Raw genomic sequence first — 25,734 nt, 5'->3', positions numbered from 1 at the left:
ATGGGCAAAGCCCACACAGGAGACCTGAGTCCGTTGGAGAGAACACTGCAGGGGCATCAGATGATAAAACTACAGGCACCTCAGGGGGAAGGGAAGGGGGGGCACCACAACCACATGAGTCCACGACGCCAGATCCACGAAGGGGCCACCATGCCCGCTGTTCAATCCTGGGGAGTGCAAAGCCACAGTCTCTCAAGTCTCTACAGTGGGTGGCTTGCCCACTGTTCAATCCTGGGGAGTGCAAAGCCACAGTCTCTCAAGTCTCTACAGTGGGTGGCTTGCCCACTGTTCAATCCTGGGGAGTGCAAAGCCACAGCCTCTCAAGTGGATAACAGTCTCCACAAGCAATGGAGGAGGCAGGGTGGGCCGAGTGCAGCGTGAACAGTAGCTCGACACAGAACCGGCACTGTCATTGGGCTTGAGACGGCGGGGCCCAGCGGAGCGGTGCTTGAGATGAAGGGCCCAGCGGAGCGGTGCTTGAGACGGCGGGGCCCAGCGGAGCGGTGCTTGAGACGTCGGGGCCCAGCGGAGCGGTGCTTGACAGGAAGGGCCCAGCAGAGCGGTGCTTGAGACGGCGGGGCCCAGCGGAGCGGTGCTTGAGACGTCGGGGCCCAGCGGAGCGGTGCTTGACAGGAAGGGCCCAGCGGAGCGGTGCTTGACAGAAAGGGCCCAGCGGAGCGGTGCTTGAGATGAAGGGCCCAGCGGAGCGGTGCCTGTCTTGGCGGGGCCCTGTTCAGCGGTGCCTTTCTGGACGGCAGGCCCTGTTCAGCGGTGCCTTTCTGGACGGCCGGCCCTGTTCAGCGGTGCATTTCTGCACGGCGGGGCCCTGTTCAGCGGTGCCTTTCTGGACGGCGGGGCCCTGTTCAGCGGTGTCTTTCTGGACGGCGGGGCCCTGTTCAGCGGTGCCTTTCTGGACGGCGGGGCCCTGTTCAGCGGTGCCTTTCTGGACGGCGGGGCCCTGTTCAGCGGTGCCTTTCTGGACGGCGGGGCCCTGTTCAGCGGTGCCTTTCTGGACGGCGGGGCCCTGTTCAGCGGTGCCTTTCTGGACGGCGGGGCCCTGTTCAGCGGTGCCTTTCTGCACGGCGTGGCCCTGTTCAGCGGTGCCTTTCTGGGCGGCGGGGCCCTGTTCAGCGGTGCCTTTCTGCACGGCGGGGCCCTGTTCAGCGGTGCCTTTCTGGACGGCGGGGCCCTGTTCAGCGGTGCCTTTCTGGACGGCGGGCCCTGTTCAGCGGTGCCTTTCTGCACGGCGGGGCCCTGTTCAGCGGTGCCTTTCTGGACGGCGGGGCCCTGTTCAGCGGTGCCTTTCTGCACGGCAGGGCCCTGTTCAGCAGTGCCTTTCTGGGCGGCGGGGCTCTGTTCAGCGGTGCCTTTCTGCACGGCGGGGCCCTGTTCAGCGGTGCCTTTCTGCACGGCGGGGCCCTGTTCAGCGGTGCTTGTTCTGTAAGGCAAGGGAGTCAGACCTGGCCAGGACTCCCTGCTCAGTCGCCCTCCGACCGTGCAGTTGCTGGACCCTTCGGTGACGGTGTCCTGGGCCCTTGGGTGTCCTCCCTCACACCCGGGATGGGGCTTGTGGGGCCCTCCTGGTCCGCGCTCCTGCTGGCTGACTTCTCCGCCCTGCTTGCTGCCCTTGCCCTCCTTCGATGTGGCTCTCTGGGCCTTGCCTCCCCTGGATGTTGTGTCAGGTGAAGTGGCAGAACTTTGGTCCTTGGGGGCAGCCGTGTCAGTCTTCTCGCGGCGGCCCCTTACTTTACGGGTCCTCTTTCCAGGGGGGGGGGGGCTGTCCTCTTGCTGCTGACCGATGTATCACTGCTGGCAAAGGGGGGACTCCAAAATCCCTGCACTACGGTGACCCTTGAAGCCGGGCTGGTGGTGGCTGAGGCGCTCTTGGGACTCTTAGCAGATGGAGGGGTTGGGTCAGGTGAGGGAAAGAGGTCAAGAATGGAGAGGTAAACTTTTTTAGGACCAAGGTAAAGGGTAGGTGTAGTGGTTATGGGAGTGGAGGAAGAGGAGGTGTTGTAGGAGAGTCAGGTGTGCTGTCCTTGGGTGAAGGTGCATGGGCTGGAGGCTGTGGTGAGGTGGTTGGCTGTTGGGTGGGTGGCTGCCTGCGTTTGTGTGTCTTGGAAGAGGGGGTGACAGACACAGTGGGAGAGGACACAGGGGACGTGTAAATGGCAGTGGGGGTGGTGACTGCACGTGTGCGGACTGTACTGGAGGGTGTGCTGGTGATGGAAGTACTGGCTGTTGGTGGTGTGCATGCAGGTGTGAGTATAGACGTCACAGGGAGGGAGGAGGTAGACGAGGAGGTGGGGGACACAGAGGTGGTAGTGGCTGTTGGCATGTCTGCATCTGGGTGTTGCTTGGATGAATGTTTGTGTGATCTGTGGTGCTTATGTCTGGATGAGCTGCCCTTGGGTGTTGAGGTGTGTGCAGGCTGGTCTGATGGTGTGGATGGGATAGGCTGAGGAACAGGAGACAGAGACAGGGTGGAGGCAGTTAGAAGAGGGAGGCTGGAAACAGGGACAATGGCTGCCGTCAGTGCTGAGGCCAGAGCATTGAACGATCGTTGATGGGCAGCCTGACCCGAATGAATGCCCTCCAGGTATGCATTGATACGATGCACCTCCCTCTCTACCCCCTGGATGGCATTCAAAAGGGTAGACTGCCCAACAATGATGGTCTGTAGGAGGTCAATGACCTCCTCACTGAGGGCAGCAGGGGTAACAGGGGCAGGGCCTGAGGTGCCTGGGGCGAAGGAGATGCCCGCCTTCTTGGGCGAGCGGGCACGGAGCGAAGGCTGAGGGGCTGCAGGGAGGGCGGAGCTGGTGCGCTGGGTGGCGGCTGTACCTGTAGAGGCGGGGGGCACGGATGTTGCCGCCACTGCTAGGGAGCTCCCATCCGAGGACGTGTCGGTGTCGCTGGTGTCACCACGGGTCCCCGTTGGGAAGCTCCCCTCGCCCTCCGTATCACTGGTGGCGTCGGTGTCTGTGCCATGGCCCACCGGGGCCTTGTGAGTTGCAGCTCCCTCGTGCTCCGGTGCCAATTCTCCTCCGCCTGATGATGCTAATGCACACATGCACAAGAAGACAAAGAAAAAGGGTGGGGGGAGAAATAAAGACAGGTTGAGTGCATGCATTGTCAACACCGTTGGCGGAGAGGACAGACACAGGAGCCTCATGCACTAAGCCGCGCAATTGGGGTACACTACTCAGTACTTGTGACTAGGCCAACAGGTCTAGGGACAACAAACGCGCACATGGGTGATGCAGGATCATGGATAGCTGTACTTGTCACCCTACAGAGGTGGGGGGCGGGGGCACAGGGACATGGCTAAAGGAGAGGACTACACTACAGAAAGCGCCCTGGCCTAATGTCACCCACAGCCCTCCTCCCCCACCCAGGCACCTCCACTGCGCATAAAGATAGCAGAATGTGCTGGTACTCACCCCCTTGTGTCTGCTGTGATGTCCTCACGCGCCCATCCAAATCGGGGTAGGCCACCTCCAGGATCCGGGACATCAGGGGGGTCAGGGTACTACTGGCACCCCTCCTAGGTTGGGAGGCCATCCCCAGCAGTGACTCGGCGGTCTTCCTGGTCCCGCGGCGGATGTCCTCCCACCTCTTGCGGCAGTGGGTGCCCCGTCTGTTGTGGACCTCCAGGGTCCGGACTTCCTTGGCGATGGCACGCCAAATGTCGACTTTCTGATGGGCGCTGACCTATTTGACATGTACAGGGTGGAATTGGAAATATCATCACTTTTCTGCATGGTAGCTGTGATTGCCCCCCCTCCCCAACCTTGCCATGTGGCACATGCTCTCATCTGTCGTGCCTTGCACTCGTCATTGTCTCCCCACCCCACCATCTAATCTCCACCCCACTCAACACAGGCATAGCCCATTCAACGTGCACACAGTGTACTTACCTGTTGGTCTGGAGGACCGTAGAGTAGCGCATACTGGGGCAGGACCCCATCCACAAGTTTCTCCAACTCTTCTGTAGTGAAGGCAGGGGCCCTTTCCCCAGTCGCAGCAGCCATTGTCTCTTCCAGACCGAGTTCACAGCAGCACTTGCAGTATAGGTCCTCTCCTGTGGATGATCAGGTCTCGAGTGATTAATCAGATAGAAAATGGCGCGTACCGCCGCGGTGCGTACCGCGACCGCCGGCGCACCTCGTCATTGGCTCCTGAAACCCATAGGGTTCAATGTTAACCAATGCGGCTTGGCGCCGCGGTCTTCGACCGCCTACCGCCACGGTGTGCCACGCCAGCGCATTGACCTCACATCCCACTGTCACACTTCTCAGGTCAGGCAGCCGCCATTTCAAGGGCCCACATGGCTTAATTTGTACTGCGTCACACAGGCCTAGGCCTTGCATTGCCACTCATACAAGCCATTCAATGCATAGCGATTCGTGTACTGTGCAAGCTGTAGTTACGTACCTGTGGGTCGCTTGACTCTGTGCTCCATGTTGTCCTTCCTAGGCACTGTCCGCTGGGACTTGCGAGGAGAAGGAGGAATCCTCCCGTGTACCGACCGCTGGTGGACCTGTCGACAATGGAGGAACGTCATATAATACTTCGATACCGACTTGACCGAGCCACTATACATGAACTGTGTGCCCAGCTGGAGCCAGCACTGATGTCCCCCATCCGCCAACCCACAGGAATTCCCCCTCTGGTGCAGGTTCTGTCAGTCCTCCATTTTTTGTCAAGTGGGTCTTTTCAGACAACAGTGGCCATGTCATCAGGGATGTCTCAGCCTATGTTTTGTAAGATTTTGTCCAGAGTGTTGTCTGCCCTGATGAAATACATGCGGAGCTACATTGTTTTCCCTGAGGAGGGTGATTTGGCCACTGTGAAGGGGGACTTCTATGCCCTTGGACATATCCCCAACATCATTGGTGCCATTGATGGGACCCATGTGGCCTTAGTACCCCCAAAAGACGATGATCAGGTGTACAGAAACAGGAAAAATTACTATTCTATGAATGTGCAGGTGGTCTGTTTGGCTGACCAGTACATCTCCCATGTAAATGCCAAGTTCCCTGGGTCAGTGCATGACGAGTATGTTATGCAAAATAGCAGCATCCCCTATGTGATGGAACAGCTACAGAGACAACGTGTGTGGCTAATAGGTGACTCTGGTTACCCCAACCTGCCGTGGCTACTGACCCCAGTGAGGAATCCCCGGACCAGGGCAGAGGAACGGTACAATGAGGCCCATGGGCGATCTAGGAGGATCATAGAAAGGACCTTCGGCCTCCTGAAGGCCAGGTTTAGGTGCCTGCATATGACAGGGGGATCCCTAATGTACTCACCAAAGAAGGTGTGCCAGATCATCGTGGCCTGCTGTATGCTTCACAATCTTGCATTGCGACGCCAGGTGCCTTTCCTGCAGGAGGATGGTCCAGATGGTGGTGTTGTAGCAGCTGTGGAGCCTGTGGAGAGTGAAGAGGAGGAAGACGACGGGGACGACACGGACAACAGGGACACAGTCATACAACAGTATTTTCAGTAGCACACAGGTAAGAATCCCCCACGCCATTTTACATTTGCTTCAGGCCTCCTGCATCTCTACTTTCTGTGTTTCCCCCCAGTTCCTTTCAACTGAATTGTGACTTTCCCTTCCCTTTTCAGAGCTGTATGACCCACTGCATGACTTCTGCTTTGTTTGCCCATGGAGTAAAGCACATTGACATTGGTATGTTGTCATCACAATGTAACTGAACATTTTTGAACCGTTATGTGTAATACATTTGTTAAGAATACAAGCAGACTCCTGAGTTTTAAGTGCAATTAGTGATTTATTTTTAGTGCTACATATAGGTCCATGATAGTAAAACGGTGATGGGTGGGGGTGGAGTAATGTCCATGGCAGAGTCCAGTTCTCAGTCGCACAGGTGCATTGTCCATATGCCTGTGGAAGGATGGAGCAGGGGCAGTTCAAGGTTGGACAGGGTGACAATGTGGGACAGTGGAATGACATCAGGGGGTATCTTATGCTGGCGGAGGTCTTGGCATCCTACTCTGTCTTCCTTTGTGATCTCAGGTTCCTCTTGCGGGGTGGTTGATCTTCAGCAGGAGGTGGGGTTCTGGTGGCCTGTCGTTGTGTGGGGGCCTCCTGTCCACTAGCGCCGGCGGAGGTGGTAGGCAGTTCCTGGTCCAGGCTGGTGACAGGGGCCCTTTGGGGTGCCACATGGTCCCGCAATATGGTGACTATTAGGTTGAGGGCCAGGACGATGTTCCTGAGCTCCTCTCTGTACCCCATGTACCGTTCCTCCTGCTGTGCCTGGATCTCCTGGAACCTGGCCAGTACCGTCGCCATCGTCTCCTGGGAGCGGTGGTATGCTCCCATGATGGTGGTGAGGGCCTCTTGGAGAGTGGGTTCCCTGGGCCTGTCCTCCCCCCCCTGTCGCACTGCAGCCCTCCCAGTTGCCCTGTTTCCCCGGGTCTCTGTCCCCTGCACGGTGTGCCCACTACCACTGCCCCCAGGTCCATGTTGTTGTTGGGGTGTTGGGTCAGCCTGGGTGCCCTGTAGTGGCGGACACACCGCTGATTGACCTGTCCTGGAGACAGAGGCATGGGCCCGCTGGGTGGGAGCTGTGCTGATATTCCCAGAGGGGGTTAGGTCTGCTGTGGCCTGTGTCTGTGTGTGGGGAACCGACTGTCCAGAGGTCCCCGATGGTCCGGGCTGGTCATCAGGTTCTAGGTCGACAGAGCTGCTGTCCTCACTGGGGGCCTGTTCTGGGGGTGGGATGGACATATCTGGACCCTCCTGGCCGGTGTGTTGGTGTTCGGGCCCTGCAGGGGTAAAAGAGTATGGTTATTGCTTCTGTGTGTTCCATGGCGTGCGATTTGTGGGTGCCCTTGTCCCCCAGTGCTGGCATTCCCTTGTGGGAGGAGTTGTGAGGGTGGTTTGTGGGGGGGGATGGGTATGTGCAGTGGTCATGCATAGGTGATGGGTGTCCATGGTTTGTGTTGGCATTCAGGGTTTGGTTTTGGGTTGGGTGGGTTGTGCTGGAGAGACATTGGCAGGGAGGATGTGTGCTGGGGGGTTGGGGGTGAGGGTGGGGGTGTGGGTTGGCATGCTGGTGGTTGGGGGGGGAGTAGTTGAGATTAGACTTACCAGAGTCCATTCCTCCGCCTACTCCAGCGAGGCCCGCAGGATGCAGGATGTTCAAGACCTCTTGCTCCCATGCAGTGAATTCGGGAGGAGTGGGTGGTGGTCCGCCGCCAGTCTTCTGCACAGCGATGTTGTGTCTTGAGACCATCAACCGTACCTTCCCCCGTAGGTCGTTCCAGCGCTTTCGGATGTCTTCCCGGTTTCTGGGATGCTGTCCCACAGCGTTGACCCTGTCGACGATCCTTTGCCATAGCTCCGCCTTCCTGGCTATTGTGGTGTGTTGCACCTGGGTGCCGAAGAGCTGGGGTTCTACCCTTATTATTTCCTCCACCATGACCCTGAGTTCTTGGTCCGAAAACCTGGGGTGTCTTTGGGGTGCCATGGGGTGGTGTGGATGAGGTGTGGGGTGGTGTTTGTGGTGATGTGAGTGGTGGGGTGTGGTGATGTGTGCGTAGATGTGGTGTGGGTGATGATGTTGGGTTCCTGTGTGTGTTGGGGTTTTCGATAGCTGTGCTCTCTCTCTCTCTATCGCCTTCTCTCCGATTTTCTAGTAGTGGGGGTGTGTGGGTGATGTGGGTGTGTGTTTTATAGTTGCTTGGATGTGTGGGAGTGTTGTTTGTATGTGTATCAGGTGTGTGTATTTCAAATTGTCCAATGTGGTAGTGTTTTGTAAATGTGTGTATATTTTGACCGCGGCGGTGTGTACCGCCAATGGAATACCGCGGTTGAAAGACCGCCGCGTGGATTTGTGGGTCGTAATGGCATGGGCGTGTTTGTGTTGGCGTGGCGGTGGAGGTTTGGTCATCTCCAGTTTTTCGCTGCCCGCTGATGAGGCGGCCTTCCGTGGATGTCGGGTTTTCGGCGGTTTGGCAGTTGGAGGTCAGAATGACCGTGGCGGTTTACCGCGGCCGCGGCGGTATGATGGCGGTCTTCTGACCGGCGGTAAGGGCCTTTTACCGCCGAGGTCAGAATGACCCCCATAGTGTGGTTACAAAGGAAGAGGTTGATTCTGGTATGAAGTTGGTGGACCAGGGAGAATTATGAATATTCCCTTGTGAAGGGATGCATGCAGCGCTACGTATTTTGGAGCCAACTATGCGCTAAACAGTCTGCAAAGGAACATATGCTCCTAGTCACCTGAGAGCCCTCCTGTCTATATTTGTGTCATGTACGCAATAGAAGTCCCATCCCATGTGCCTGATGAGTTGAGGTAGTGTACTATAGCAGGGGTTACGGTGTCTAGAAACTGAGACTAATCAGTATTGGGTATGAAGAGCAGTGCAAGAGTGATCAGAGTGCCATCTAGTACCACCACGTGACACCCCTATGGGTCTACCATTTTGTATTAGATCACTAATGGCACTGTTGATTTACCCACAGCAGTGCCCCTCTGGCGTATGCTGCGTAGGAGGTGCCTATAATATCACCCCTCCAGCAGCAGTTAAGTTTGAGAAATTCTATGGCTGTCATGTGCATTTCTTGGAGAGGCTGTGGATTTGCCTGTGCTTTAAGTAGGAATACACCTGATGGCGACGCCTGGGCATTGCCATCCCCACACATTCCAGGTCATGAGGTTGTATGTGGGTTGAGAATCATGCAGGGGAGATGTCATGTTTTGGTATGTTATCAGTTTCCTTCCCCCAGCCATCTGGATCCCCCAGGTTGTGTGAGCTTCCAAGCCTCCCCACCCCCCCATCAGTACTGCATTAACATATGTCCACACAAGAAAGAAGAAAGCAAAACATAAACATAAACCCCAACTCTCCTTCCTAGGTTGGGGCAGAAGCAAGCCCTAAACCAGGTTCAAACTGCATTGTATAACAAGAACAGCGAATCCCACCATGGTCAGGAGGGTGGAATGACCATGTGTGGCAAGGTGTTGTGACCATGTCTTTTCCACTTATACAGGTGTCATGAGACCCCCTTCCCCTTGCAAACACATCATTCCCATATACAGAGTGACAAAAACAAGGATATAGTGTGACCTTTAGGATCTCTTGGTCTGCAATCATTGGAGTGAGGGTAGTGCCTGCTCTTAGTTAAGGTGGAGTGTCATTCATGGCTTGGGCTTGTTTCCCGTCTAGCAAGCCCACAGTGCAGTCGTTGGAACCAGTGGTTTGACTGTGGTGAGAGTCTAGTTAAGCGATCACTAGTGCCTGCTCCTTTGCTTTCTGTTCTTCTGTGGGTCTGCCAGTGGAAGAGCCATGTTGCTGACATCGGGGTTGCCAATGGTGCCGGCCACTGGTTCTTATTGAGTTGCACGGCAGCGGAGCAACAGCCAGAAGCTCTAGCCACATCTACACTATTGTCACAAAGAAATTTATAGCTCCGGGTACATCACAAGCTATTTGTCCAGAAACATTAGCGAATATCATAGACCCAATTTGGGGAGCTGTTGTTTGACTGGCATGAAGGATCCTCTTCAGTATTGGATGTCTGCCATGTAATCAGGAAAGATGTTCTCTAGGCTGTTGTCTATCTGCCAGGGGCCCTACACATGTGTGACTTGCTGTATGTGATTGTGATCTCAGTAGTTGAAGAGTCCTGCCACCACTGGCCAGGATGGTTCCCCAGGGAAGGCGACCGGCCATGTACCCTATATGCCCACTCCTCTGGAAGAAGGTGAATCGTTTCCTGATGAGCACAGTGTTTAGCAACCAGTCTTCTTGAAAAAGGTCCATGTTGGGGCCCCCTGCTCCCTGTGGAAGCACCACTGTGTGGGTGTTGTTGCGGCGTGATCGACATTCCGCGTTCTCCACTCTGTGGCATAGCAAGGCCACTTCTTTTTGAAGGGCTTAGATGGGATTGTATATCTACAGTTGATGGGCGCATTCCTGCTACAGCAGATTCATTGGTTTCCACTCTATGTCTTGCAAGGCTTTTTTTTTATTGTCAGGGCATCGAGCTTTGGATCCTGCGTGGACTTCACTTCCATAATAGCTCATAAGAGTTTTGTCCAACATCTTTATGGATGTTGACATGGCAGGGGATGGTGTCAGCTGCAGTTGCTTGTTTGAGGGTTTGGACTGAAAGGTGAGGTGTTCCCCTCAGTCTTTGAGCACCCTTTCTAGCATTGCGATTTGACCATGACGTAGGGGTCACCCGCGTCAGGACAGGGAAGCCGCCACTCAAGTTGTTGCAGTCCAGTGCGCCTCTGTCCCAGGCAAGTGTATCAATGCCTCACATGGGTGATGGGGCCACTAGGGAGTCCCAAGGGAATGTTTATGTGCCTCATGGCTGTTTGCCTTGCAGTATCTACTTGCTACCCTGAGGTGGGAGTCCTCCAGTGGCAGCTGCAGCCAGCGGAGGCAAATTTGGGGTTACAAGGAGGCCCTCTTGCCTTGTTTTTTCGTGGACGGACTGGTGGGAGGCGGTTTCCAGTCCTTTCCTATTCGCCCCCTTGTCAATGAGATTGAGGTATTTGAAGGTGCCCCTCCCTTGGTTGGGGGGAGAAAGAGAGAAGAGGTAGGGTTCCCCAAGGTGAGCAAGGGCCTTTCCCTATGAGTCCTCCTGCAATGGAGTAGCCGATGGTGGATGGAGTCTCGGGAATGCCCACTCGAGGTGCACTGCCACCCCTACATGTGGTCCTTCCCTGTTGGAGAATAGACCCCCTTAGGCGAACGAACAGCTTGTAGCTTGTTATCTTGTGTCTGTCCCAGTCACCATCTTGGCCACATCCCAGTGGAGTGAATATATTTTTTAAAACATATTTAGGTGGAACAATATCCTGCTCTGCTACCTTTTCAACATCATTGCATGTCACCAAAAACCTACTGAAACACTGCAAAGAACATGGTATTTCAGGAATACTACTGGCATTCTTTGTGAATACTAATACTTTTTTAAATGTGTTGCAAACTAAGGAGTAATATAATGAGATCAAATATTTAGCTTTTTGATTTGGAGCACTGGACTCCCTTGCCTTAGCAAGGAAAAGTACTACAAAGAGATGCACATGTAAATGGCTGCATGTAGCGGTACCACTTGAACACAGGACTTCAACAAATTTATTTAAAAGTGACTTGTTCTTGCAGCACAGTATCCTTGGGTAAATACTGACATGCTTACATACGGCTGAGGTCCCTGGAGAAAGACCAGACCAGCAACCAAAAGCCAATGGCAGAAAAAACCCTCCTTGGTTAAAAACTGATGTCTGAAGACAGAAGAATGATGAGCAGGAGGTCAATGCTGGCATGAGACATACCTGAAAATATAGCAAGCCAGAAGTAGGGCAGAACAGGATCAGCAAGCAGGAATCTTAGGCCGGGAAAACTGAAGGAAAGAATCAAGAAACAAAACATTGAAGTGATGAGGACCAACCCACAGATAATGTTTCCAGCTATGTTACACCACATTCTCACTGATTCCATAAGACCTTTAACAGTGAAGAAACAGGAAGAATACAAACATAAACAGAAAATGACCTTCAGGAATTGAGAAGATGTTATAAGTAAGTTCTGTGAAACTATTTGCTAGACCTGTCATCTTTTGGCATCTTTTGGCATCTACGTTTGTGCATTCCATCCAGACAACCATAAATACAGGACACTCAACTGCTCCTGCATTCCATCTGCATACTGATGGGTCTTATTTGGCAGAAAGGGTGGAGGGGCTCTCACTCTTCAAAGGGTAGTGGTCTGACCCCACGCAAAGGACTGATAACCTCTCACAGATCTCCTGGTGGAGAGGACTGGGCTGAAAGGGGATCTGGTGCCCTTCAGAATCAGTTTTGAAGTTACCCCTGCATCAAAGCCCTTTTTGGGTATAAATATGGGGCCTCTGAAACCATATACCGGGAACACTTCTAGACGTAGGATATTCTATCAGGAAGAAGGACCGTGGGGCTGTCAAAAGAAACCGCCACTTTGGTGTTTGCTCTGTGGTGTTGGCCTACTGCCTCCTACGTTTTACCTAGGAGTGATAGGACTGAATCTAACTCTCCTGCAATCTAAAGTTTCTCATAGGGCCTGACTGAGCTTGCCTACTGTTTCTGAAGTCTCAGGGATATCAAAGACTTACCTGCATCTTACTACTATCACCTGAGCTCCTCTGCTGTGAGTGCTGCTCATCCAAGTGGTGCCAGATCCAGTCCAGGGTCCTTGGAGGTGAGAGTGGTGCAGCAACACAAGAACTGATGCAGCAACACTTTCTAGTCACTTGGAACCAACGCATCCCACTGCAGAAATGCTGCTTTGATGCTGCCTGCACTGAAGCTGCGAACACAGCTAACCGACTGCACAACCCCAATTTACAATGCAGTCCCAGCTTAGCCGATGCAGCACAGACTCATCGGAACTAGTACTCCTTGCTTCTGAACATCACAACATCACTGACGTTGCCCAATCAGGAATTGACGCATTGTCTGCAAGCATAATGCATCCCCTCCTCTGGATCAATGCATCATCACCAGGCACTGACGCAACAAAGGTACTGTCAGTGGGTCTGCATGACTCCTGTACAAGGCCCACGCTCTATCGCGGTCGGACTGCACTTTTGAATTTGCCCCGGTCCAGTTCAACCAGATAGTTCCAGTTGAAGCTATTGTCTTCTGAGCACTGCATTTTGATTTACTCTTTGACAGTTAATTCATTGCTCTGTTGGATTCTTGTTGTTTTGGTCTTGTTTGACTCACATACATACTGGCTATTTTTCTAAACTGGTGGAGTCATTTTGTGGTGTTTTCACTGAGTTACCGTGCGTGTGCACAAATACTTTACACATTGCCTCTTGAGTTTATCCTAACTGTTCTGTGCCGAACTACTAGAAGGTGAGCACAGTTAAACCTTTAGTGTGTATGTTACTTGCTCTGAGTAACATTGTGGTCCCTACTTGGGCAGACTTGAGACCCAATTTCTAACACTATTTCTCTTAGATATGTGTGTTAGACTAGAAAGAAAACCAGAACTAGAATTACCTGTCTGGGACAGGACACTGAAACAGGGTAGAGAGGTGCAAGTATCATGGTAGCACTGTTTGAAGAAGATGCAAGAAACTGTTAGGCCAACTTGGTTGCGGGTAAAAGTTCTCATAATTTCAACAAATTCCACACAAGTCCCCAAAAGCTCCTGAGCCGTGGCTACTGTGGTGTCTGTGATGTGCCCAGAAAGGAACAATAGACAGAGAGCACATTTAGGCCTGAAAATGGATTATCGCTTGTCTGTTTGGTGTGGTGGAATTGTCCAAGAGTGAAAAAAATGTGGCACCTGTGCCACAGCCATAAAAGATTTCAAGATCAGAATGGCTTAGGATGCTTCTGAAAGCACTTCATGCCAACAAGGGAACCAGAAAGGTGTTGACAGCAGACAGGAAAAAAGAAAGCAATTAATTGGAAATGAGGAGTGGTAGGAGCAAGAAATATATTTCTGAAGGGTCTCTGCAAGAGTTTGGTGACATGCATTTATTGAGTTATGCAAGCAAAATGATGTAGCTGGAACTTCAGTACTGTCCCTCACGTCACAGTGATCATCTATATAAGGCAGTTTATGCATTGCATTTATAAAAGAACTAATAGTTTAGTTGTAAAGTGGTGCGCTGGAAAGCCACTCTAGGTTAGCCATTGAAACCTATGTGGTATAATGTTTAGATTTTATGATTAAAGAAATATATTGTCATTATGTTATAATTCATGATGTAAACTAATGTTTTTTACTAAAAATTTATTATATTACATATGGAAAATGTTTTAAAATAACATGTAGCGAATGTAGTAATATGTCATGGTCACACGAAAGGGTTTACAGAATCCTTTTTGTTTTAAATGCATTGTAACATGGACAAGTCTGGTATCTTATTAATACTGAATTATGGGTTAAGATGCTAAGGGGCATATTTACAAGCCCCTAGCGCCACCTTGCGCCACCCAGGTGTCATTTTTGTTGTTGTTAAGGTGACGTTAAAGAGGCCTTTTTCCCACACCCTATTTACAAAGTGGCACAATGCTTCATTGCGCCACTTTGTAAACCTTTGCGCCACATTATGCGTGCGCCAGGCACAATGTATACAAGGGGACTGTTCCAACACAGAGAGGCCCAAAAAATGGCACAGTGAAATTTACAACATTTCACTGCACCATTGTTTCCATCATTTTTAACGCCTGCTCAGAGCAGTCATTAAAATGACGCACCATTTCAATGGGCTTCTCTGTGCTTTGCTGCAGTAGCTTAAAAAACGTTAAAGCTAGTGCAACAAAGCGCCACAATAGTGCAAAAACATTGATGCTATTGTCCTAACGACCGCCATAGTGTTGTCAGATGGGGCAGAGACAACGCAAGGAAAGTGGCACATCGGTACCAATGCACCACTTTCTTGCAAATATGCCCCTAAATGGGTACTAATTGCAGAGATCAATGTGATGTTTTAACTCATTGCATTAGCCTAAGTGAGGCCTGTAAGGCCCAGCTTCATGATTCTGCAGAAATGTTTAATCATTCTTGTTAACGTGGACCTTTCTGTCAGATTTTGTTCTCATGAGAAAGCTAATTTGGTAATTGATGTCTTATTTTCTTATACATAGGAAGTTTGTGAATTTGGCCTTGAATCCTGTACATTCAGAACTGTGGCCCGGCAAAATATGTAAAATGTATCAAATTCACATGGATGAAAACGATGGAATATTTCCTGTCTGTTGGTAAATGGAATTTATGGACATGTAGCAGTCTATGTCACCTGATCAATTTCTATTGATTGTTACATCTTATACGTCATGTGGACTGATGGACTGACGAATCATTTTGCTGTGTGAACTTTAATATACCGTTCTGGAGTTGGATATTGGTCAGAATCTTGATTTTTCTTTTTGAGCATTCTTCTTCTTGGTGAACCCTTGGACTCCGAGAGGTATTGTCCTCTCTACCTTTGCCCCTTCGAAATGCTTTATTGAGACTTCATGACTTTCCACTGGCTCCGAAAAGAAGACTCTTGACCTAATTTATGAAATGCTGACGGCTTCCTTTTTTACTTACCGTTTGCCCATTTTAGTATAACCTGTTACCCCAGATTTCCTTTTTCCAAATTCTTTTTGTTCTTTTTGCTCTTTTTGCCCACATGTGTTTAGCCCAGAGCATGTTAATCCCTGATTGACTAATCTGTAAAGTTTTCCCTTGGTAAATTAGCTTAATCTAGTTGACTTCAAATTGTCTTAATGCTTGTAAGAACTGAACAGCGCTTATTTTCTGTACATCAGGTGATTTTTCTGATGTTTTGAATTGTTTTTGTTAAATGTCTGGTTCGGCTAACGTTAATTTGTTTTAATCTTTTCCGTCACCTAGGTCAACCCTTGGTGATTTTGTATCTTTATAACTTTGTTTTGAGAATTGTCTATATGACTTTGAGTTTGAGCTTGTAATAAAACCCCATAACTTTACTTTGGACTGGAGTTTTCTGTGTGTTGCCACATTGGCCATACTGTTACTTTCAGCATGATTTGCTATGAGATTTAAGGATTTGTCTCCACACCCTTATGCTGGGCCCAAAGATTTATTGACATTGTCAAGCATTGATTCCTGCGAAGGAAGAAATGGTCCATCAAAGCTAGCAGTAGACTGATGGTTTGACCCACAAGGGGGAGAAAAAACAAGTTAGACATAGGGTGAGGAAAATAGGACTAGTCCCATATGATTTGCCTACTACAAAGTTTTGCCTACCCTGAATTCTGTCCCATGGGTCAGTCTGAAGTTCCAGTGCCATTCCTGCAAGAGATTGTGGTGCATTTTGCTAAAAAAAAGTGTCTGTGGTTGTTGTTGTTGTTGATGATGAATCTGTTTTGGCCTAAGATCCCGGAATAATGCACAAGTGTAGAAAGCATTTGATTAATTTATTGTCTGCAGTGAGATACTTGTTGTAAGAAGTTGTCAACAGTGGCAATAGTTTCCTTGAGTGATTGTGGCTTTGATTGGTATTAAGTGAATGCACACGGAGGATCTGCATCAACTGGAGTGAGAATTGCTGGTCAAGTTTCACTCACTTTTTAATTGTGAAACCTGTAGGCAGAAAGTTCATCTCCATATTACTTTGAAGCATTGACCCTATCCTGTAGTAAGCAGACAGGTTGTTGGTTTTTGCTTGCAATATTTTGCATTAGGTGTATGTGATAGTGATTCTGTGAGAAACAATTGCAAAGTGTAGGAAAATGGCTCCCTGTTGCAGTTACCCCCCCCACACTTTTTGCCTGATATTGATGCTGACTTGACCAAGAAGTGTGCTGGGACCCTGCTAACCAGGCCCCAGCACCAGCGTTCTTTCACTAAAAATGTACCATTGTTTCTACAATAGGCACACCCCTGGCACACAGATACGTCCCTTGAAAAAGGTACCAGTGGTACCAAGGGCCCTGTGACCGGGGAAGGTCCCTAAGGTCTGCAGCATGTGTTGTGCCACCCTAAGGGACCCATCACACATTCACACTGCCATTGCAGATTGTGTGTGTTGGTGGGGAGAAAAAGGCAAAGTCGACATGGCATCCCCCTCAGGATGCCATGCACACAAAATACTGCCTGTGGCATAGGTAAGTCACCCCTCTAGCAGGCCTTAAAGCCCTAAGGCAGGATGCACTATACCACAGGTGAGGGCATAGCTGCATGAGCAATATGCCTCTACAGTGTCTTCGTCTGTTCTTAGACTTTGTAAGTACAGTGTGGCCATATTAAGTATATGGTCTGGGAGTTTGTCAAAATAAACTCCACAGTTCCATAATGGCTACACTGAACACTGGGAAGTTTGGTATCAAGCTTCTCAGAATAATAAACCCACACTGATGCCAGTGCTGGGTTTATTACAAAATACAATCCTTCAGTGCGGGGCTGACTGGTCTGTGCCAGCCTGCCACTGAGAAGAGTTTCTAACCCCATGAGGTGAGAGCCTTTGTGCTCTCTGAGGCCAGAAACAAAGCCTACACTGGGTGGAAGTGCTTCTCACCTCTCCCCTGCAGAAACTGTAACACCTAGCAGTGAGCCTCAAAGGCTGAGGCTTCGTGTTACAATGGCCGAGGGCACTCCAGCTAGTGGAGATGCCTGCCCCCCTGACACAGCCCCCACTGTTGGTGTCAAGTCCGGAGGGGATAATAAGAAAAACAAGGAGGAGTCACCCACCAGTCAGGACAGCCCCTAAGGTGTTCTAAGCTGAGGTGACCCCTGCCTTAAGAAATCTTTCATCTTGATTTTGGAGGATTCCCCTAATAGGAATAGGGATGTGCTCCCTTCTCCTCAGGGAGGAGGCACAAATAAGGTATAGCCACCCTCCAGGACAGTAGCCATTGGCTACTGCCCCCCAGACCAAAACTCACCCCTAAATTAAGTATTTAGGGGTGACCCTGAACCCAGGAAATCAGATTCCTGCAACCTGAAGAAAGAAGAAGGACTGCTGATCTGAAAGCCCCGCAGAGATGATGAAGACAACAACTGACTTGGCCCCAGCCCTACCGGCCTGTCTCCAGACTCAAAGAACCGGCAGAGTGACACATCCAGCAGGACAAGCGACCTCTGAGGACTCAGAGGACTGACCTGCACCAAAAGGACCAATAACCTCCCAAGGACAGTGGCTCTGTCCAGAAACAACAACAAAGCAAGCAACTTTAAAGAGACTCCAACTTCCCGACAGAAGCGTGAGTCTTCACACTCTGCACCTGACGCCCTCAGCTCGAGTTCAGGACAACCAACATCGCAAAGGGGACTCCCAGGCGACTCCAACGACATGGACACCCTGAGTCGACCGCCCTGCACCCCCACAACAATGTTTGCAGACAGGATCCAGAGGCTCCTCCTGACCGCGACTGCCTGGCAACAAAGGAACCTGACGCCTGGACCAAGCACTGCACCCGCAGCACCCAGGACCGAGAGGAACCACCTACCAGTGCAGGAGTGACCAGCACGCGACCCTCATCCTAACACAGTCGGTGGCTGGACCGAGAAGCCCCCCTGTGCCCTGCCTGCATCGCTAGAGTGACCCCTGGGTCCCTCCTTTGTTTTCTACGGCAAACCTGACACCTACTTTGCACACTGCACCCAGCCACCCCTGTGCTGCTGAGGGTGTGTTTTGTGTGCCTGTGTGTCCCCCCCCCAGTGCTCTACAAAACTCCCCTGGTCTGCTCCCTGAGGACAGAGGTACTTACCTGGTAGCAGACTGGAACCGGAGCACCCCTGTTCTCCATAGGCGCCTATATTATTTGGGCCCTTCTTTGACCTCTGCACCTGACCGGCCCTGTGTTGCTGGTGCTGAGGGTTTGGGGTTGCCTTGAACCCCCCAACAGTGGACTACCATGCCCAGGAGACTGAACTTGGAAGTGCTTTACTTACCTGAGAAACTAATCAATACTTACCTCCCCCAAGAACTGTTGATTTTTGCACTCTGTCCAGTTTTAAAATAGCTTATTGCCATTTTAACCAAAACTGTGGGTACTACTGTTTTAAATCAAAGTTCTATACTTACCTGTGTGAAGTACCTTACAATTAATGTACTTACCTAAAATTTGAATCTTGTGGTTCTAAAATAAATTAAGAAAATATATTTTCCATATAAAAACCTATTGGCCTGGAGTTAAGTCTTTTAGTGTGTGTTCTCATGTATTGCCTGTGTGTGAACAACAAATGCTTAACACAACCCTCTGATAAGCCTACTGCTCGACCACACTACCACAAAATAGAGCATTAGTATTATCTAATTTTGCCACTATCAACCTCTAAGGGGAACCCTTGGACTCTGTGCACACTATCTCTCATTTTGAGATAGTATATACAGAGCCAACTTCCTACACAAAGCAAGTGCATTGCTGAAAGGAGTTAGTGTGATGTCATCATGTGTCGCACTGGTATGTGTCAGTTGGTGTGAAGCTGCTTGTATTGGTGGACATTGCCATCTTGCTATTGACTGAGAACTCTGAGAAGAGAACTTTGAGATTGAAGTTACTTTCGGATTTGAATTAAAATGTATTGCAATCCATTGAATTTGACTGAAAATAAAGCTCTTTAAAGCACTGAAATGTGCATTGAGGGGAGATATATTTATTCCAGGGAGAGAGGGTATAGAGACCCCAACCGAAGGTACTCCAGGTCATTATGTAATGTTCGAAAACGGTCTTCATGCATGTTTGAGGATTTAACAGTGGTGCAAAATTACTAAGAAAAAGGTGCATTAGTGTTTCCTCGTCATCAAACTTTTAATATGTGGATTATTGAGAACCTGAGGCAAGTACTGTATGAGATAAAACCGCCTCTGGGACCTGCACAATTTGAAGAGCTTAATATTTGGGAACACATAGCATGACAGAAACTGAAAACCAAGTATGAGAATAGAATGCAGACAGCATGTACAACTACTGCTGAGGCAAGATGGGATAAAGAGCAGAAAGCTTGGAGACCAGAGATTATTGAGGGAACTAGATTGTATCCATTTTTTTCGAGGACAAAGCACAAAACCTAAGATTAAGAGAAAAACAGAACAGAAAACAGATCCTGAAAAAGACTGAGACGTTCAAGAGTGATTCAGATGATGAATTTATGAATCAGATCTTGTTAAATTGCCTGCCTCCGTATTATTCTGAAGGAGCATTAAGTGAAGCTGCCTGAGATGTAACCCCTAATGTGCCTTCTTCTCAAGTTACACAAACCCAGAATCAGATAGTGCCAAATATACCTGCAAATTCAGTGACAAAGATACCTAAAGTGAATCAACCAGTTCAGAGCTTCAGCAAGGTTCAGCCTATGCAGAGCCCTAATGTGAATCATAGTGTGCCAAATTCTAATATGAATCAGTCAATGCAGACACCTTGTGTGAATCCACCCGTGCAGAATTTGAATTTGAGTCAACCTATGCAAATGTTTAGTCCCAATCAGCCCATACCAAATGTTTCCATGACTCAAACAGGACAAAGTTTCAGTACTGCTCTGTCATGACAAAGTGAAAGACTGACAATTCCTCAGAATCAGATGAACTTTGTTGGCCCAGACACGTTAACTGTACCTGTAACTATAGGTCCAGTTGTTCCTTTGAATGCTCCAGGCATGTCTGGAAGTAATGAGCATTCATTAAATGTCCGACTGTGCCCGGTACACTGGCTGCATCCAATGGGATTATACCAAACAAGGCACAGAGATCAGTATATTCAAATGGCTCAGGAATGGGGATAATTATTTCACTTCTGAGACCATTAACCCCAGCACAGATTTCAGATCCAACTTCAAAGACAAGTCAGACAGGATTTATTCCTGATGCAGGTTCCTCAGAGATCCTCACCTTATTTTAAAAGACAAAGGGCCAGATGTATGATCACGGCCCATTGCGATTCGGTAATAGCGATTTTTAAGAAATCGCTATTACCGACTCGCAAAGGGCCATGTATCACATTTGCGAATCGGTAATAGCAATTTCTTAAAAATCGCAAATGCTATTACCGAATCACAAATAGCGATACCGGCCACATTCGCAGCTATGGGCCTGTTGGGGCAATTTTGGAAATGCAAAAGGTCAGGATGCTGGGCGCCTAAGGCCCCCTCTCCTGCACCCCAATTTTTTTTTTTTGAACATGTAAGGTACACACATGCCAAAAGGGCATGTGTGCTTTACATGTGAAATTTAAAAATGCAGTTTTACTGAATTTTTAAATTTTGCACCAGGTTACCACCTGGTTGCAGATCATGGTATTTTGCATGTGCAAAATACCATCTGCGAAAAATCACAATTTGGAATTTTTTGCAGCATTGCCTTGCGACCTGGATTTTGCGAATCGCAAATTGCGATTCGCAAAATCCAGGTCGCAACGCAAAAAATCGCAATTTTGCGATTTCTACTTTGTGGTCTGCGAATGCCTTTCATGCATTGCAGACCACTATTTTGCACTCGCAAACGGCCGATTTTACCGTTTGCGAGTGCAAAATATTTTCATACATCTGGCCCCAGGTGTCCCCGCAGTACACTGATTGGTTGAGGATTGACAGAATGACTCAGGAATAAGAGACGTGGATTAATTCCTATTATGAGAGACTGTTGCAGGCTTTTTAAAATTAAAGTAGCACAGATACCATAGGAGCTAATGATATGGGTCATTTTGTGTTCAGATTCATGCAAGGATTGAAACCTGGGATAAGTGAAGTGAGTCAGCTATAATTTGATTTGTTGGCAGAACAAACAAGTAGTTGAAATCTTGCTGTATTCAAAGTATTGAAGTGATGGATTGAAATTTAAGCAGAAAAAATTAAAAGAGAAGGTCATGGTCATGGTCAATTGAAAGCAGCACAGAAAGCTAGCCAAATTCCACAGATGGTGGTGAGCACTGGGGGTATGAAAGGTGTGCAATAGCAGGAAACAAATATCTTCCAACCTAGAGGCAGAGGACGTGGTGTTCAGTTAGATCAGACTGGTGTTGTTTATGTCCAAACCTTGAAGAGGATGAACCCGTGTCATGCGTATAGAAATTTGGGCCACTGAATAAGGGAGTGTCCCCTTAGTAATGTGACAAACAAGTATAGAATAATGGAGCTGTTCAAATGCAAGGCAATAATCAGGTTCAATTACAGAGAGTTCAAAGACTCCGAATGCAGAATATAAATATGCCCCAAGGGCAGCAGATGAAGATAACACAATCCCCGATGACTCAATAGTAGATAAATGTTTCCCAGCAGAATTTAAACCAAGTTGCAAATGTAGATATGAATCAGTTAGCATCACAGTTTCCCATAATGGATTTGAGTTATGAAGATTCCTAAGAAATTCCTCAGGTAGATGGCTCAGATGATGAGGATTGCATGCTAGGGGCTTCCTTAGAAGTAGGTCAACATGGCCCCTATCAAAATGCTGATGTAATGGGTCACCATGTGTCATTTCTGCTTGACACTGGGGCTACACGCTCCACTGTCAGAACAGCAAAAGTACCAAATTTGCCTCTTTCAGGAAGGAAAATTCAGGTTTCAGGGGTTGCAAGTAAACAATTGTCCAATCCAATAATAGAATCTGTCCCAGTAAAAATAGGTTATTTTGAAGATGCGTATCAATTTGTTGTGAGCGATTCAAGTCCTGTAAGCTTTTTTGGATGTGATCTACTGTGCAAGCAAAACTGTTTCATTAGCTGTACACCAGCGGAATTGATGTGCCATGTAAAATTGTGAGACAGTACCTGAGTGTCATAATGTACCCAATGCTGACATGTAATGACTTGCTCGAGGAATTAAAAAATACAGTGACACCTGAAGTCTGGGATTTTTTAGGAAAAGAGATAAGACTTATTAAAGGAGTTGAACCTGTAAAAATAACAGTTAAGACCAATGCAGTGTACCCAAAAATTTCCTCATATAATATGGCTCCTGAGGCAATTGCAGGAATTACTCCCTTTAGTAACTGCTTGCTTGAACAAGGTATTCTAAAGGAGCTAAGGGCAAGTCCATGTAACTCTCCCATTATGAGACTGCAGATGCCCAATGGAAAATACTACATAGTCCAGGATCTTAGAAAAGTGAATGAAAGAGTTGCCCCACGTTGTCCCATGATATCCAATCTAGCAGTGATTTTATTTCAAATTCCCTGTGAAGCAAAATGGTTTACTGTGATTGGCCTTTACCAACCATTTTTCTCCTTACCGTTGCATGAGGAGAGCCAGTTCATCTTTGTGTTTCAGTTTGGCAGCCGTGTTTTGGCATGGTGCTGTGATCCACAAGGATGTACCTAGAGTCTGTCTATTTTTAACCAAATCTTGAGTTCCTGAAAATGTCCTATCATTCAGTCTTAGTTCAGTATATTGATGATCTACTGGTGGCATCAATACTCAAAGACTGTAGGAGAGACACAATTACTCTCTTCAATCATTTAGGAGAAAATAGACATAAAGTTTCCCCAGCAAAATTACAGTTTTGCAAGAAAGAAGTTCTGTATTTAGGTCATCACATTGAGAAAGGTGTACAAAAGGTGTCACAAGAAAGAACCTCAGCAATTTTGAAAATAAATTCCTCTACCACTCAGAAAGAAGTCAGGATGTTCTGGGGAATAGTTGGCTACTGTCGTCAGTGGATTTCAAACTTTTCCCTTTTGGCCAAGCCTTTACAGAGGCTGACACATAAAGATGTGGCTGATCCTGTACCATTGGATGACAACTGCAAAGGTGCTTTCGCAGAGCTGAGAGAAAGCCTCTGACGTGCCCAAGCTCTGGGAATGCTTGATTATAACAAATGCTTTCCTTTGTTTTGTTGTGAGAAGGAGAGGTGAGCTCTCTCATTTTTGACTCAGTTACATAGAGACGCAAATAAGCCTATGGCTTATTTTTCTGCGACTCTTGATCGTGTGGGTTGTTTAAAATCTGCGTCAGCTGTGAGTGTCAGCACTGAACAGAGAAAAAAAGGCATTGTTATGGGTCACACCTGGATGTTTTTGTTCCTCACTCAGTGGAAACATTGTTAACCTGAACAAGGACTGAACATTTGATCAGTGCACGTTTGACCCTCTATGAACAGGTCATAATCGCAGCGCCAAATATCAATTTGAATAGATGCACCATCCCAAATCCCTCTACTTTACTTCCTATCCCTGTTGAGAATATCAATGATGGTACTGATGAGACTGAGCATGACTGGCTCGATATTACTGAACTAAGCACAAAGCCAAGACCTGACAGTCAAGCTATATCCCTTACTGAAGATGATTTTGTCATGTTTGTTGACGGCTCCTGTTTAAGAGACAAAGATGGTACACTAACCTAGTTATGCAGTTTGCATAGTCTCAGGTGTAATTGAAGCTTCCTGGCTTCATGGAGTCTTTGCTGCCCAAGTAGCTGAGTTGGTTGCTCTTACTAGACCATGCTGTGTTTCTGAACAGCTGAAAAAGACTATTTTCACAGATAGTCATTATGGCTTTGGCATTTTTTCACAACTTTGGACAGTTGGGGGTCCCAGAGAGGCTTTATGACCTCTTCTAGCTCACCAATAAGGAATGGAAACAAAGTTTATGATTTGTTGAATGCATTACAATTGCCTGCAAAAATAACTGTTGTAAAATATATGGCTCAACAAAAATCTACTGACTATGTAACTTTAAGAAATACATACGCAAATGAAATGGCACGGTATTGCACCCTGAGTGGTATTTCCTTTAATGGGGAGTGGAACAATTAGTCAAATGATGAGGCAAGTCAACATTTCCTATTTACTGCTGTTGTTTTCTGGGATGAGGTTAAGACGTTGCAAGAGGAAGTGACAGTAGAACAGCAGAGTTGGATTAAAGCAAGATGTGTCAAGAGAAATAAGGATGCTATTTGGGTTTCAAGTGATGCAAGAGCTGTATTGCCGAATATTTTGTTACCACCCATCATGTACATGTGCACATAGGTTTGAATACAATGATCAAAACTTTTAGACAGACATGGTTTATCCCCAGAGTCAGATTAATAGCTGATATGTGTGCCATTGCATGCTTGCAGATGAATGTAGGACAGTGCACAGTAGTTACACTGAGTCACATCATGAGGACCATTCAATAGGATGCAGTTGGGTTTTATAGAGTTGCCTGTATGCAACTGACTGAGTTATGTCTTGGTCATTGTGTGCATTTTCTCCCATTGGATTAAAGCTTACCCGATCAGGAGTAATCATAGCCTCACCGCAGCAAAGCTGTTACTTAGGGAATTGATTCCAAAGTTTGGCTTCCCGACTTCTCTAGAGTCAGGCAGAGGGATACACTTCAATAGGGAAGTCTTAAAATTGTTATGTGCGGCATCAGAGGTTGAGCAAAGATTACATTACAGTAACAGATCTGATGCTTCTGGATTGGTGAAGTAAGTCAACAGTACTCTGAAGTCCAGACTGGCGAAAGTATGTGCATCCACCGCTTTGAAATGGCCAAATTTATTGTACTTTGTTCAGATGAGTATACTCAGTACGCCCAACCGAAAGACTGGTCTGTCACCTCATGAGATAATTATGGGGAGGGCCATGAAACTGCCAGCTGTGCCTGCAAATTCACTTATGAACATTACAGATGACTTGGTACTGGATCATTGCAAAGGACGAGCTGACGTGGTTCGTTCCGTGCCTCATCAGGTTGGAGAAGCTACAATTCAGCACAGCAGGAGTTCTGTCTGTTGTGCAGCGTGACACTCCGCGAGCCAAATGTTCCGCTCGGTACGCGGCATGCAGCAGGAGGCGCCGCGCCCCGAGCCTTGCATATATTTGTCGAGGCCCCAAACTGGGCATGGGGCCTCGTTTTCTCTTCAGTGCAGCACTTTCCCAGCAAATCCTGCCCCCCCACTCACCTCTTTTCTTTCTTCTTTTCTTTCCTGTCGCCCTTGTTTAAAGCTCCTTATATACTTACTGTCTTTCCCATGTTTCTTTCTCTTTTCCCAGCATGCTTCCTTTTTTCCCTGCATGCACTGGTTCCCTATTCACTATGGGTTTTTTTCTATAGCATTCTAACACTGGATCCCAATTCAAGATAGCACCTTTTACTTCCTGTTCCTGGGCTATTTAAGGTGTGTGATTCTCGTTCTCTTTGCGCTGCAACCCTTCCTGTTTGGTGGTGATCTTCGCTCCTGTTTCTCTGCATCTGCTATTGAACTCTGATTTTGTTCCAGCTTTTTTTCTGGCCATTTTTCCTTTTGTTTTTGATTTTCTTTTACTCTCGTTTGTTTCAGGAGTTCCCTCTTGTTG

Source organism: Pleurodeles waltl, chromosome 1_2 (assembly GCF_031143425.1).
Source record: "Pleurodeles waltl isolate 20211129_DDA chromosome 1_2, aPleWal1.hap1.20221129, whole genome shotgun sequence".
NCBI lineage: Eukaryota > Metazoa > Chordata > Amphibia > Caudata > Salamandridae > Pleurodeles > Pleurodeles waltl.
This window is presented reverse-complemented; position numbering follows the sequence as displayed.